The 17,289-nt window shown below is 41.8% G+C and overlaps 1 protein-coding gene across 47 annotated transcripts in view; it reads right to left on the reverse strand.

The window, feature by feature from the left end:
* The window catches only part of MAP4 (microtubule associated protein 4), a 1,793,677-nt gene extending 1,780,430 nt beyond the window's left edge, over positions 1–13,247 (reverse strand). For 34 of the 47 annotated variants that reach the window (XM_085628688.1, XM_085628664.1, XM_085628660.1 and 31 more), the window contains exon 1: positions 13,159–13,247. The gene's annotated coding sequence lies outside the window, so the exon portion shown is untranslated. Of the gene's footprint in view, positions 1–1,922; positions 2,298–12,062; positions 12,103–13,158 lie in introns of those variants that run through there. The other 13 variants (XM_085628687.1, XM_085628661.1, XM_085628696.1 and 10 more) reach the window with 2 other exon arrangements.
* Positions 13,248–17,289: the final 4,042 nt, after the last annotated feature.

Consider the following 17,289-nt stretch of genomic DNA (forward strand, 5'->3'; position numbering starts at 1 on the left):
TATATATATATATATATATATATATATATATATATATATATATATACACACACACACACATACACACACAACAAATGTCAGGCCTGAATGGGGATGAAGAAATGTACATTCATTTATAATGAACCATTATAACTTGCTTCCGAGTCCATCAGCATGTTTAGGGCTTAAGATTGAGGCATCTGTAAGGAATACCAACAGTAGGGTTACATGCTCAGATAGTGGAGATCTAACAATAGTAATATGCATGGTTTAGCCACACATCTCATACAACTGACACCAAAATAAGGCATTCAGCCAATATTAAATACATAGTAGCACAGTCCTACAATAGAAAATACACAGTGTAAGCAGGGGTGAGCACTTTGCTCCCGCAAATTCCTAGGTATTTATGAATTGTGAGGACATGCACTGAAGTTATTTCACGCAATTAGTTTTAAGCAGGATTTATGAAAGCTACCATTCCCACAATGCCTCATTATGGATGACATGGGAGAGAGGTACTCAAGGTGAAATTAATGATGGACTAATTGGTTTACATTGATCAAGACCAGTGTGGTTGAAACGCGTAGGTGAGAGTTACTTTGCGACTCAAAGGATTTGGAAATTTCCCTGGCAAGTGCAGCGTTATTTTCTGGTTGTTGGACAATTTATATATACACACACAAAAATTATCAGATGGAAAGAAGATAAAATTTAGACCTTAGGTGTAATGGGCGGGGGGGGGGGGGGTGTGGGGGTATACCCATCCCAGTTACTAGTTAGTCTTGATATTGCCAGGTGGACTTTAGTATTATAACTACCACTACACACAACGTGGGATTCCGAAACAGAGGCAGCATTTTAAATCTTCAATATTGACAGTTGCATGGTAGTCGAAGTGCAGTGACTGATTTATTTTATTTCTGAGCTTTCTTAGTTAAGCCCCAAAAAAAGCCACATTCTGTTATAGATATGTGTCCCACAAGAACAGAAGCACAAAACATTAATCACAGACATGCAAACCACATTCTGAAATAACTTTATACGTTAAAATACACAAAATTAATTCAGAAGTGTAGGACAGAGACAACATGTATAAAATATATAGACACACACACACACTATGCAGGCCCACATTCGATCAAACCATTGTGATCAACAAAGGCCATACATCCATCTATATGACAGTCAAACAAGTCAGAGAACTAGAAAGTGAGTTTTTTCAGTACTAACACTTAAAAGCAAGCGAGTGCTAAACAGAAGAAAACACTTTAAGAAAAAGTCTCGAGGGCAGCAATTATGTGATAGAAAACCATGCACCAAGATATAAAGTCAACAAGATAGCTCAGTGGGCTCAGATCTCTTGGTAGAAAATGGTAGCCCGCTTTTCAAGATTTCAAATACTACAAGGCCAATTCAACATGGTTTGCTGATAATGTGGATAAAACAAGAATCATTTAGGGGGAATACGAATTATCTTCTACTCAACTGTCAAAAGACGTAGAATCCGAATTGTTCACGATATAGCTGGTAATTAATGTACACTAGGTCAGTGTTTTTAAGAACTGTAATAGGTAAACTACAAGGTGGAAGGCCAGTTTCATAAATATCAGATTCTTACTCTTCTCAAAGATGACTTACATAAATAATGCCAGTGGGTGTTTTTGGTCATAACATCTGAGAAGTTCTCTTAAATGCAGGACAAGATTATTTGCAATTAATCCAGGTAAACACCATGTGCCGCCTCAAGGTCACTTAATAGTACAAAGGACTAAAGAAATCCAACAGTAATTATTTATTGTTTGTTAACCTTTTGGCTCTGTCACACAGTCACAACACATCACTGAATATCAAGTTCCACCTGCAGCATTTAACTCGATGCTGTATTTAATTCTCAACTGACCACAAGACAAAAATACATTTCAATACAACGAAAAACTCACCCCAATCCAGAGTTGGTCGAGCTCTGCTAGTCAATATGGAGAGATCAACCAAACATTTGCTTCACAAAAATAGAATAGAAGCTTTGAAATGAGAGTTTAATTCACCCTCTTGTTTTGACAGCAGGGGGCTGGTAATCCCCAGAGATCAACGTCTCCGACTCTAATTACATAATTCAGATAGGGAGTCCTTAGGTTACAGGTGACCATGCTGCAGCCTGCAGAGCTGTAGTATTACCGCGAACACGTCATATTTAATAAAAGACAATTACTCCCTGAGAGCGAGCCCCGTACTTATGCTGGAGACGAGTCTGGTGTGTATTAATAGTTGGGATCTGTGTTCGCTGCTCTGCCGATGACTGGGCACTCATCCTGAATAGGCCTGGATTCTGCGGCTGTTGAAGTCCCTGGTACGTCTCCACCCTCGGCACCACACCCAACCACGGCGACGGACCTGCAATTCTATATTCATTGGGTTACTCAGTTACAGCACGAGGAAGGGCTGATGTCAGCCCACTGCTATCCTCCGGCCTCTACGAGAGAACGGCTATGGAAGGACTGGGAAGAAAACGTACTTGAATGAACAAGCAAAATGAAAAGAAGCGCCCGACTAAAGACTAGGGAAATGAAAAAATAGAAAGGGGAACCCCAAAACGGACCAAGGAAGATCTAGAGACAACACCAGGGAAAGAAAAGAGACGCTCAAAAATGGCCAAGGAAAATAAAAGAGCTTACTGTAACTGGACAAAATAGAAAACTATCGAGTGCTCGACTGGAGAAAGAATAACTCGAGAATAAACGAGGGAAAATAGCTTCCAAGTGACCAAAAAGCACACTGTCTGTTCAGTTTTGAGGACTCTATAATGTTCAAATGGAGCTAAAGGTCTTAAATGAAAAACACTGGGTCAGCTTTTAATAGATTAATCAGTGATGGTCTAATGTAATTAATGTGTCTTAAGAAAAGTAAATGTGTACATCAACGTGTCTTCGTTTGCCATGCATACACTTAGACTTAATTTACAATAATTTCCACGAATATAGAAAATCTGCCTATGACCAACTGTTCACTGCTAAAATTCTGCAATTTATTTTCAGGTACAACAGCGGAACATCGTTTTTAAAATATTTTGCATGAAAGTATGACCCAAAGCATCGTAAATTTTCAGCAGTGAAAGGACTTCTGATGTGATCAAAGAAAATGGACAAAAGGTGCGAATATTATTAAAAAAGCAGTTCAGAGGCTCATATCAGCGTCAGTCTGACTATGCAAGTCACTAACCAAAGGCTATGGGGCAATTTCTTATAATTTAAAAATAAAGTATACTAAGGACTGTAATTTGACAATCACCGAACAACAGAGCAAATGTTGATTTTTAAAGATAGATATAGATATATATATATATATATATATATATATATATATGCACCAAAAAGTTAGCTGGAGGACACAAAAATGTTAATGGACAAGGGTTAATAACTAACACAGTGGGTAATGAAACTGTTGAAGAAATTTTAGTGAAGCCTACAGATGCGGCCACACCTACTACACTTTACATTCTTTCCAAGTCTATAAAGTGAGTAATACAGGGAAACTGTTTATTTGAAGATCTAAGGCACACGAACTTTGGAGTTAGAGCTATATAAAACCAAACAGCTCAGTTCGGTTGGACAGAGTTTTAAGCTGTGCCTAAAGATAAAGGATATGTGCAAATCAACAAGAGTATATTCCACAACATAAAATCTGCAAAATGGGCATCATGTCCTGTTTTACTGCCATAAGCATTGGAAGACGCGTCTTACAGAGGAATTCCCACTGCAAATATAAGAACTCCTACAATGTCCTTATTTTTAGGTATTCAGTAACAATTGCAGTGGATTTACCGCTCTCACAGAAGTGCACTTGCAAACACAAAAAAAAAAAAAAGAAAGAAATGCGCTCCGTTTTAAACCTACACTAGCATCTGCGTGGATTCGCTAATTTTTAGGTCGAGCCTACCAGACAGCAGAGTTATATATGGTTGCAAAAGACATTGTGGCCTACCAAAAACATACATAAGGGCTTGGAGCCCACTCATTGCATACCACGGTTTGGCATTCCCGGCACTCATTTGCCTGCTTTTTATTCATGGACCAGCTTGTCAATTTCTTGTTTGACCTACCCATGGAGCATAGCCTCTTTACCATTTTTTGATTGGCTGGCTCTTTATCTTCCAATGCTTGCTTTCCATGCACAATTTTTTTCCTGGGTTAAGCATTTCATAAGAGTGCTTTTGCTTTTCAGCCATCGCTCATGTGCACTTCTCTCCCAATCTACTCCTTGTTGCTCTGTGGCCAGCGTTCTTCTCCCTCAACCCGCTCTACACTGCTCTTTCATCCATTGCTTCTCCTACCTACCCCCACCCTCTGTTACTTCACCTCACCCATGCCCACCTTCTCTCCTCTTCGCCCCACCCTCTGGTGTTGCTCATGCACTCCCACCTGCTCCCGCCACGTGACTTCCAAACCCTAGCCCTCTGTGTTACTTCTCCCAACCTGCACCTTCAGTATTGCTTCTGCCCACACTGACCCTCTGTCTTACTCTGCTAGCCGCAGATTATATTATTATTATTTTTTTTTTAATTTACCTTTCCAGTTCTGTAAATTCAAATGAAAAAAAAAAAAAAGAAAAAAAAGAAAAAAGAAAAAATCATTTTGTAGGCATGAGCATAGGTGGATTATACACTCCTTCAAAATAACATGACCGCCACGTAATAACGCCTTTTTAATTTTTTTTTGTTTCAAACTTCTTTTCCCTTAAAGTAAGTACAGTAATACTAGAATGTGGGTGTATTAACAGTTAAATAAGCTTCATCAGGAAGTCTCATCTATTTGTTTTTAAGCTCTATGATATTAATAGTCACATACCTTGGCCTTACAAGCTTGAGTGACTGCATGGATAAACACCGAATGAAGATCTAATGTTAGTTCAGTTTTTAAAAGTTAGTACAGACAGCGAAAAAGGTTACTTTCTAAATGTATGTGTAAGAGCATGTAAAAGAAAAGTGAGAGCCTTCCTTATAAACCAGATTTATTCCTCTTCATAGAACGTTAGGAAAACGGCACTCTTTCATAAAATGGACTGACCATTGATATGCGACACACAGCAAAAAGACTATGAGCAGTAGGAAAGAATAACGTGATTAAAATACGAGTAACAAACTCCCATTAGAACATTGTATAAAAGGTGTGCATCGCTAGAGTACACCCGAAATGACATACATACAGACCCACAAGCGTGGATTACCAGTCATTAGGCTACAAATCACAGTAATTAGCAGTGGAGCGGTTTGCACCGCCCAGGGCCTCTACTTCTGTAAACGTCAGTCCTGAGAGGTGTCCTGGTAGGCAGTCACTCCTGGGCCAAGTCCTTCCTATGAAGGAGGTGAAGCTTCTTCTGCCGTAAGCACTTCTTAAGTGACCCGCGTTTAGTGTTAAAATATTTGCTGAGAGCTCAAGTGAAAACCAAAAGCAAACACCTACGTGAACGAGTCGAAGCCACAAGACCTCATTACTCCAAACCCTTCCTGCACTAAACGAAGGTCTGTCAAACGGCTCTACTTCAAGTAAGCTTTGGGACAAAATTCAGAATGTTGACTAAATGTTGCTGTTAAGTTTGTTACAGTTAAATAGTTCATTTAAAAAAATGAAATGAAAAGTAATTTGAGTACAACAACGTGCATTCTACTTTGGTAGTACTCATTTGGTAGTACATCCAAAGAGGAAATTGAGATATTCTTTAGTGGGCCGAAACAAAAATGCACATATTTTGAAAAAGAAGGCGCGGTCAGGTACTCGGGGATAGAGAGATAGATATCCATAGACACACACACACACACAGGTACACTCCATTTTACCATGTATGATAGACCTTTGTTAGATAAGGAGGACATTTTTCACTGCCAACACCGACCTTTGGGAGAGGGCGCAAACAAATAACATGCCAGGTCCGCATCATAGAACAATACTGTTGGGAGACCAGCAAACCTGTCAGTGTAGGCTCACCTCACAATGTTGTTACAAACTCCAAAGTTAATTACACACTAACACTGATCATTACTTAACTACACCAGATCATTGAGAACCATAATATTCACTAGTATGCTATTAATTTAGCAAGAACAGGAATCAAGAATGAGGTTTTGCAAGATACCGCACACTCTTGCTATGTCCTCTAGCCCAGAAAAAACTGTTGTAACTCCTCAGCATCTAAACATGTTAGCCTTCTCTAACTAAGGTCCAAACATACCCGTGTATACCCAGTTAATGTGTAAATAAAAAAAATTAAAAAGGGACAACCACCACTGACATTTTTAATCTCACTGACTGATCAGCATATTCAAAAATAATAGACAAAAACATGCTCAAGACGGATCAGACTACTTGCAAGAGTAAAGTAATCTAGGGTGCACTAGCATGTTTGGTTACCACTGATAAGTTACAGCAGTGCCAGACATGATAGGCATCTGGTCTGTTACATACACTGCCAATACTCAACAACCCCATGAGTGTTTTGGAGAGCACACCAACTGTGAAAATGCCTGGAACACTGCATAGGACACATCACTGTAATCACTGGTGGATCCGGCAGGGTGTCTCCTTGTTTGGAATACCAATGTGGGTACCACAGATTCCAGTACAACACCATGGAATATCACTTACAATTCCAGGGTGGAAACACAAGTACCTTAGACAAATATGCCTCCTTATAAATTAAAACTTTAGGGTAAACTAACACTAATGGACATACATGTATGGGTTCAATCGCGGTGTACTAGCATATATACACTTTCTGGGTGGAGGGTGCCTTATTGATTTCTCTTACAACTCCCTCTCTCTTTAAAGGGTTCACAAGGGACCCTGCTTCAGACAAGGCAGCTTGGGCTGAAGCAAAGCAAGGATTTCGATTTATTTTACTTATTATCCTCTATAAGGGCCATATAGAGGGCTATATAGAGATATAAAATGTTCACAGCAGAAGAGTACCACCAGCGTTGCCCAGATATTTTATAGACTATCCATCATCAGCTCTATAAAATCACTTTTGTTACCCAATATAGACCACCACCACGAGTCCATGTCCTCTGCCTTCACACACTACCAAAAAGTCCATACATGCTCACAGCCTAGAGGTGTTGCCAAAAAAAGACTATGACATAAGGATAATGTTTACTCCAGAAAAGCCACTGCCAACACACGATTTTGAAAAACATCAAACACTAACTTCTTGAATAAACAGATACAATAGCCACAGGAGAGTCATGTGATTGCCCAAAGGCAATAATATGATGCAGATATATGGAGTATTGGTGCATCCTTCTGTTATATATTGGACCAAAATATTAATGAAACACTGCTTAGCCTAGAACACCAAATCAAAAGCATCAGCTATTGGTACAGACATCTGCTATTTTGGGCAAAATATTCTACCAATCCTTTATAAACTCTGGGATGCAAGTTGAGTAGCATCCCTACACATCATCTGCCTTTGGCAAAACGTACAACAGCATTCCAACTGGCTCTCAGAAGGTGGAAAGAGGCCAGACATAATACATACTGAAATGGTTTGAGTATGGACTAATCCAAAAAGCTCTTCCAAAATATAAAGCTTTTGAACCAAATATCTACTACTGGTTAAAATATACACATGGGTCCCTGATCGGCACCCTATTTAGAGACCATAGCCTCCTCGTCGTCAAATACATAGATGTAAACTACCTTTATACCCCTGTTACCCATCTCTGGACCTCTCTGCTCCAGCATAAGAAACAAAAAAACAAAAAACACTTACCGTCATTAGGAAAAAAAAATGGGTATACATGCCTTCCACCCACAAACCAGTCCCATGACTTAAATACACGTGAAGTTCAATTTTGAAAGGACATGGTCTAGTAATTTTGGCAAAACCGTGAATAGTGGGGACTGGCAAAGACTCGTCTCCATATGGATGGTTTCATTCTGCAATGGCAGAGAAGAGAAAGAAAATAGAATGGAATCAGACTACTTAAATACCACTAGTTCCGATTGATTCAAGCAATTGCATCCATCAATTTTGGCTGTCCAAGTCTTACATGCGATGGTATCCACTGAAGTGACAAGTAAAGAGCTCTATGTTCCTGCTTCACCTACACCATGAGCACCAATTGTGGCCACTGGCAGCCCATTACGTGATCTTAAAGGTTTAAAATCTTATAAATTAAAATTTCTAGGAAGCTCCACTTGGGATTTCGAGATCCCTACATTGAACGCTGTAAAGAGTGGCAACATACCAACATGGTGATAAACAATATAAAGGGCACTATAAATGAACGAGTCAAGATCACCAAAAAGAGCCAAGACGGCCCAATGAAACAACCAAATGGAGATGGCGATAATATTTTAGCAACACCAGACGGCGAAGTTATGCTTTTAATAACTTCAGCTCGAGTAGTATTAGCTAGCAAGTCAATGAGAGCAAGTGTTACACCTGGCCCAAATGGCATTCCTGCCGTAGTATACATGTGGGCACTGTCTAGATAGGCTGTAGTGATGGGGCCTCTACTCAAAGAATGCCCACTAGGGAGAAATATTCCTGAGATATTGAGGGGCTCACTCGAGGTTCCGATCCATAAAAAAGGCTTGCCATTGTGCCCAGGGAATTACTGATTGATTGCATTACTAAAAGTTGAAGGTAATTGCCACACCAGATTATTAAACCAAGTGCTCCAAGCTTAGGCAGAAGAAAGTGCTGCACCCTCTGTCTCAAACTGGCTTCCAAAAGGGTTGCCATATTGAGGACCACCTTATCTGCATCGCCCATCTAATCGAATCCACATTAGCAGCTAAGCTAAGGTTCCTCTATGCGGGATTTATCGACTTCCAAACTGCATTGGATAGTGTGTCACAGCCAAGACTTTGAGCAAAATTAAGCAACGGGGGCATCCCTCAAAATGTATTAAAAAGCAATCATCACCCTTTACTTGGTCACAAAGGTAAACATAAGAGTCAGAATTGGCTGGGCCACCACAAGTAAAATTCGGATACACGCTTGAAACAAGGTTGCATTTTGGCACAGTTGCGTTTTTTTTTTGCATTTGGCTGACCTCCCTGACCATCTAGCGCCAATAAGAGCATTTCCACCTAAAAAGGATGGTGTTAAAATCCAATCACTACAGTACACGGACAACATGGTCCTTTTAGACCAAACACAGACTGGCCTCCAGAGACTTTTCTCGGCACCAACAGTTTACTGCAAGGCCAATCTTCGGCAAGTGAATACAGCAAAAACAAGGCGATGATAATCTCCCAGAAGCTGTCATTGAGGAAAAGGCTGTAGAGGTGGTGACCACTTACAAATACATTGGAGTTTGTTTAGAGCACAGGGACCGTTTAGCAGCACATAATCACTGCCCGACAGGGAATAGCCAACTTCCTTGAAGGGGTATTTGTGAATTAAAATAAATAAATAAATAAATAAATAAACGATCAATGAATACTCCAGACCTATCCCCCCCCCCCCCTTCCTGAAGAAAATAGGATGTAAATTTCTCCCCACCAGTGGTCTATGGGGCACTGACATTCAGAAGTAGAATGGCCAACTGGCTAAATAGAGCACAGACATCTTGCTATCAAAGAGCATTTCTACTTCCCAACTGCACCTCACATGCTCAAATCCGACTAGAGTTTGGGATAACCTAGCAGCAATGGTTATTAAAAGCCAGGTTTGAAGCTTATTGCATGAAAGCCAACCAGGCGCAGGAGTGCACGATAAAAAATCCCATCTGAAAGTTAATAGGCAACCCAGCAACAAAAGGGTTAATGTTTTTAATGCACGCCTTGGAGTCTTTCAAAGCACGCTACAGATTCCTGTGGTGGCCAAGCTGCTGATGAAACAAGCTAGGTTAATATAAGCAGACCTGGACGCATAAGCGTTGAAAAAACTGGGGCATGGTAGTTTGGCCTCAACACTATGAGCCAGGGTCCCTACTATTCTACCTTTCCCTGCCACTCAACCTCACCATGAAAAGTCAGTTAATGGGTCTGTGCTTCAGTTTAGTCCCCCTGAGTCTTATTGGTGTAGGCTGAGGAACCTGTAGAAGGACAGGCAATGCCGCCTTTGTGCCAACGGAGAGGAATCATTGACCCATGTGCTATGCATATGCGAGGAATTGATCCCGCTAAGGAGGTTTTGGCTTCGACCAATTTGGGGCATTTCGAATATCTGCACCTGCCGAGGAGCCATAGAGGCGTGTTTAGGAGGGGAATCTGTACAATTGGCTGCTCACTTTCTGAAGTTTATGAAGGCTGCAGTAGCACTGCTGCCTGCTTTACAATCATAAGAGTCTATGTTCAGTGCAGAACTCAGCCACAGAAAAGAAATTTGATGTATTGAAACCCCCCCTTACCAGCATGCTGGCCAAGGCAGGGGGTGTGGGGGGGTGGGGGGGCAGGACAGCACGCCTATTACCAACCTTTGCTTTAAATATTTGATCTTAGCATTTTTTAATAAACGATTCATGTGTACTGTTATATTTTTACAAAGGGAGAAAATGATGGAGGGAATGCTGAACAACGCAAACATTCACACCCAGTCACAAAGTTCTGGGTTTAATCCATTGTTATTTTGCTCACCACGCCACCAAGGTTTGAACCCAGCCATTTGCAAATCAGGCTTGACCATGTGCCTCATGGGAACAGTCCAGCCCTAACTGCCAAGCCAGGTCCTCTCTGGACCGGAAACAAGCATCCTGGGACTGGTTTCGGGGCATCACCCCTCATCAGCCAGGCTAGCTTGAATCCAGAGGTGCAGTGAGCACAGGACCCACGTCTGAGCATGCCATTCACACTTAGGGAGACATATGCAAAAGAATGATGGATATAACCCAGACTGGGGGAGAATGTTTTGATTTGTTCTGCCTTCTGTCCAGCAATTGTGTGTCTTTTGCTTTCTCGCCCTAAGTGTGCCAAGACGTAGGTCCCGGGCTCACTGTGCCACTGGATTCAAGCTACCCTGGCTGAAAAGGGGTGAAACTCCGAAACTGGTTCTAGGATGCTTGTTTCCGGTCCAGGGAGGACCTAGCTTGGCAGTTCGGGCTGGACTGTTCCCATGAGGCACAGGGTCAAGACTGATTTGCATATGGCCAGGTCTAAACTGGGGTGGCATGGTGAGCAAAAGAATGATGGATTTAACCCAGATCCTTTTGACTGGGCTCAATGTTTGCATTGTCCAGCAATCCCCTCATCAATTGTTTCGTCTGTTATATTTTTATGGCAGATGTTTTTAACATGAAGGGCTTTTTGTAATTATTGTAAGTAATTGTGCAATAAATCAATCAATCAATCATCAAGTAAGAGAAATTAAAATCCAAACTTACACAAGCATCCACCGCCATAGTATTTATTGGATGATAGCCCCGTTTACACAGTAATGCTCAACTCTCACTGCGACAGCTGACACTTTCTTTACCTTCTTACTTTATTTTGTATTTCTTCTAAGGAAAAATTCTAATCCTAGATTATAAATTTAAACATACTATTGACATGCTTTAAGACCACGAAGGACACTGCCGGACGAAAAACATGTGGCAGTAACTGGGGGACACACAGATACCTGCCTCACGACCAGTCTCCATAGGTTTACATGTTATCATGGCGCCTTAAAGGGGGAGATTTCCAAAGCTCCCTCCATGCGGCAGCCATATGTTATGTGCCCCTTTGGCTCCTAGGTTCTGGGACAAACGCCACTCCCTTCTTAATTCCTTCCATGATGTGCTGGATTCTCCTAGACTTAAACCCATTCCTTTGAGTTCAGAGCAGGCTATATGCAGGAGACGAGGGCCAGCAATAAAATCAATTATATTAAACAGTACAAAACTGTACAGCTGGACAGCAAACATCATACGCAATATACCGAAATAGTGCAATAAAGGGTACAGCAAATGAACACATGCAAGATCCCAGGAGGTCAAAAAGAGGGCGGGCGGAAGCAATACAGCAGGTTAATAATGTATTATTATATGCGAGGGAGCAGCATCTGCATTTGGTTCTAGATTTGGGATACAATTAACATTGTAGTGTCATCCCTTTGATGCTGCAGGGATTTAATGGGATCTCCGATGTTCCACTCACGTTAAGGAGCCTGCACAAATTCACTGAAGGAAAACGTCATCTGTAAATGCAAATAAATAAAAATAAAACTATTCCTAACACAAGAGTGCCCCTTCGTCTATAATCTGCCCCATTTACACCACCCCAAAGACGCGATATTATGTTTGACAGGTACCCAGTTTAAAATGCAGTTTCCTTTCAGGCATGAGGAATGAAAGCCACACTGCGCAGAACCCCACCCTAGATCCAGACAGCACATGGACCAGAGGAGCTAAGCTGGCTGCAGAGGTTATCATCTATCTAGGAACTGCAGATATTGCGTTACAGTGTCCCCTTCCATCAGCTGAAAGGCATCGGACATACAGAAAGGTCTGCAGTATCCTAAAGCGTAGACCAATTATTGCCAACAGGAGCCTCCCCCTACGGGAACTCGAACTCGTATGGGATAAAAATGCTCACTGGCCCCAGGAAAAAGATGCAGGCTCTCAAGGGAAGGCTGAAACCCCTGGGAATGCGGAGTTCCTCCTTGAGTGAGAGATAGATGTTCATGAAGTCAAGCTACCCCCTACTTGTCACCGAGCTTTTCCAATTAAAGTTTCAAAACTAAAAATATTGCTTACTCCCTTATACCCCATGGTGCTCTTTCTATGACATACGATCATACAGGAGAGACCGACATCAGTATAACGTTAGTTCACGCTTAACTAGCCGAAGTTAACCAAAGCAGCAACATCATAGTTATGCTCGTCTCCACTATAAACCGGTGTTGTGAAGGAATACATCATCACCATAGTCCCAGAGTAAACCGGCACACGCTGGCGTCTCCACGTACAACCGTAGAGCACTGCAGTGTAAATCAGTGCACTGAATCCCGTCACAAACAAAGTCACATAAAGACAACAGGGCAGTGACGTCACACAACACTAGCGCCGGGTCCTCACACCAGTACCGGAATTAGAGCAGTGACATCACCTACACACTTTACTGCCGCCCCCGAAATAAATCAGTGCAGAATTGACGTCACACACAGCGCTTGCTTAATTTACAGCACCAACTGTTGTGTACACCAACGTCACACAAGCAGCTCCTTGAAGCTAATTCCGCAACTGTTTCTCACCTTGCCGTTTCCAGGCGCTTTCCCCGGCTCTGCTCCTCCTCCGTTGCTTGCTTAGCACAGCCGCCTACAGTTCAGCCAGGCCCAGTATCTCCTTCCACACAGAAGTCGTGCTAACTGACAGCACCAGCAGGCCAATGGGAGGGGCGCGAGACTTAAAAGGTCTTATCCAATTGCAAACGCGTTTCCAAAGAGAGTAGGATTCAGCGTATGACTGCCAACAAGAATAACCAATGAGAGCTGCGCTAACCTAAATAATTCCTACGTTCACATGCGGGGCGTTAGACAAGGCCGGCTCCTGCATGATCATTAAGCGCGAAACTGAGCATTAACTGACTGTATTGTTTATCCAATGAAGATTTCTCAAGCTGCAAATATTTTCACCAGTTAAAATGTACTTCTCTCGCAGGGGCGGGACAGCCATCGTTGTACAATACCATAATTAACGGACAGCAGCGGCTATCCCAAAGTATGGGCGGGTTCATTTTTCGGTCCAATTATAGACTTCCTTCTAGAAGGGGCGGGTCGGAGTGGAAGAAGCTGTCACTTTGAAGGCTCGAGAGCATAACTTTTTCAGTTTATCTGAACATGGCGTCTTCCTTGATATGTTCATCGTCTGTTTCTGGTGGGACTGGCGTTTTCAAAACTGCAACAGAAGCGGCTTACTTTTAATAAGATTGTGCTTGCAGGATTTTTTAACGTTCCATTTCAATAAGGCTATTGAAAGAGCTATATAATGTAGTACAATAATACGTTAGTGACATGAACCACTATTAAACATACAGCGGTTGCCGAAAGCTTACTTTGCTTTTTTTTTATTTCGCTAAACATCGTTTGTGTACTAAAACAAGCATCTGCAATGCAATAGGTTTCGCATTTACGCAAGTTTTAGCTATTGGAAATGTAAATGGCAATGCCTTTATGTTTCGGCTTTTAAACCATAAATAAAAGGCATTGTCATTTTACAATGCCAATAGTTCAAACTCTCGTAAGTGCAAGACCTACTGCATTGCAAATGCTTGAAGGCATCACTGAGTTGCCCCCTTCTGTTACCCATGACCCCTGAAGAGCATCCCGTTTGCTACGAGTTAAATAAACAAGCTGGTGGTCACAATTGCATGCAAGAGACCATCCTGCAGTAAGAGAAACTCTTTAAAGAAAATAGTGCTTACAGATTAAAGAAGACTACTATGTAACAACCGAAGTAAAAGTCCTCATGGGAGGTTACAAATGAAGACAAGGCGGTACTAAGGAGGGACTAACAAGCCTAATAACAAAATCAGAAGCCAGCATTTACGAAGGACAATGACATAAGCCAATGAACATTATGGGCGGAGAGTAGGCGGGGCTTTAAGTACATACTCCAATACAGCATGGCTCGCAGAGCGGCGCATGCGCTGCCCAGGCTTAACCTAAAGAGAACAAGAGTGTGTCAGTTCTTTGTTGAGTAGGGACTTCATGTTTTTTCAAAGGATTGTTGCCATAGTAGTGTCTGCCTTCTTGTACTAGACTGTGCATTGGTGTCTTTCATAACGTCGCGCAATGATATTCAGCAGATTTTTCTGCGGCAACATTAGCACCTTTGATTTCATTGCTTGGATTGAAACTGTGTTTTTCATTGCATTATCTCTGAAATCGTGGTGCCACTTTGCTTCATATTTGCTAAATTGGATGAGGAAATGCACTTTATCTTTAAGATCCACAGATTCCCCTTCTTCAATTTCCAAGTGTACTACCACCTGTCTCAGTTTGTAGCCCAGGTTTAGTATTGTCATGTGATTTGTTTCTGATGCACTACTGATAATATCAGTTCTGCATGGCAGAAGCCAAGGAGCAGGGCTACACATGGGGAGATTACAGAAGACACCAAGCTAAGTAGATGTGTGGGCACCAACCAACATTGGAAGTCAATATTAAGACCCAAACTCTGCTTTTAATTATGTCTGAGGTACCTACTGATTAAAGGAACATTTCCTGGATTTACCCTGAGACCATTTTATCTCTTACCCTCTGGATTCCTGCCATATATCCAGCTACGATTTATATAAGAACTCCCACCTTTTTTGGTTATGTTCACCCTGGTTGTACCATCATGCCATGGTGAGGATAGGTGCCGATGATGAAACCTGCTACTATTAAGTGGGTGAGGCGTCTACTTCAAAATCTTTAGATCTCCCCATAACAGTCCTTTCTGTCAAGTTTATCCTAGCTGCCCTTTTGTGTTTGTGGCACCAACCAACGTGCCTTTACAATTGCTGGATACAGGTTCTGCTTGTTGGTCACCTGTGGTGTCACGCATGCGTGACAGGGCCAGCTTCAGCGCTGGTGCGACAATGTGCTTTGGAACCCCCCCAATGACCACCTCCACCACGGATTCCCTCATTACCACCCATTCACAGTGCCCCTCAAGTCTCCATAACCACTCTCTTTCAGATGCGTTTAATTAGTTTTATAGCGTCACTCAAAGTGAAGAGTGTCAGAGCACTTTACATCACACACACATTACACAGAGAAAATCAATCATACATGTGTAAATCAGTGTATAGGAAACCTTAGGTAAGACAGGACTACACTGGGTAGGATTGGCATGCCACCCATACTGGTAGGCAGTATAGTTTAAAGGTGCTTGGTCTGGAGAAGCACAAACTCTGAATAGAAAATGCAACACCATGGTTGGGAGTTCACTTTAATAACAAGAATTGATTTACACCCAAATGAACCCTTTTTTGCAACATTAGAATAATGAAAGACTGGGGAAAAATTATAACACTCTCATCTATACCTTTCAGTCTGCCTGCAATTCTTTGATGACAGTTAATAGCTCACTGTTCTTTATTAGGATTATAAACTGCAAGTAACAAAAGGAAGTCTCTGACAAAAGCAGTAATCCACTGACCTATTTCCATTATATGCACATTGTGATGTGAATGGTACACTTTCTTTGCAGCAGGCATATTAACCCTCTGCGCTACCTTACCATGAGTCAAAACTTGCACTAGGCAAAACTCCGATCTCTCTCCAGGAAGAACATTAATCAATATTGATATTGATATGATATTTTTATTGTTGCCTGAAAACTGCTGGAGGCCAGGAATGCAGCAGCAGGTGCTTTTAAAACCATAATTTTCTCAGGTGGACTCCCCTACCCAAGTCAGCACCCGGTGCGGTGGTGCCAGTCACACCACCCTAGAGCCGGTCCTACATTGCAGCACAGGGCAGTCCATCGCCCACTTGTTTTACTCCCCACTGATTTCGCATTCTATGGCAGAGGCTGAGGCTCAGATTATGCAACTCAGATTATGCTTTTCCAGCTTTACTGCAAACATTCAGCAGCCAAAGAAGAACAATTTAATGCATAACTATAGTACCCATGGACCCCATGAAATGCGTCATTAACCTGTCACTACCTGTCAGGTAGCGTCATGACGAACAGGAGACGCTTCAACCGCGAACTCCGGCTTATTGAGGCTGGTTACGGCATATAGCCATCAATATTGGGCCCACCTTATTTTGGTTGGACCAAGGTTCATCTTGACTTGACCCCATCCAACGTTTGTGTATTCCACCCATATGAAGGGTTCTCTACATGCTCGATATAATAGCCATTTGGAAGATTAATATCCCATGCAGCAAAGACGTTCTGATCAGATTGACTTCATACCCTTTCGCTCAACATATGTGATGAGATCCTTTACGTGTTTAACAAAATAGATAAGCGAAGGAGATTATACCATACCGGCTACTACTTTAACTCCTTGGTCAAATTGCCTTCCTTCATCATATGCAAACTAGTTATGCCCTGAAGAAGTCCATGTGTATGGACGAAACGCGTTGACTGTTTAATTCATCCTGATCGTTTTTTTAACCCTGTTTAAATAAAAGAAGAACTTTGAAGAATATACCTTTGGACACGGATCTAATATATTCCTTTTTTTGGTGGTGCAACTTTGCTTTTGTTGCAAATATCTTTAAACGTGTGTGGTGTGCACTAAGGGACGCGTCGGTTTGTGATAATAATAGTCCATGTGGAAATGTATCGCCCATATTGCATAGGCTCATCTCTCACAGCAATTTCGACATGTTCCTTTCTTGCATCACTGTGAATCGCGGGTGATGATTCATGGGAAGTGCTGG

This window comes from Triturus cristatus, chromosome 10, assembly GCF_964204655.1.
Source record: "Triturus cristatus chromosome 10, aTriCri1.1, whole genome shotgun sequence".
Classification (NCBI taxonomy): Eukaryota; Metazoa; Chordata; class Amphibia; order Caudata; family Salamandridae; genus Triturus; species Triturus cristatus.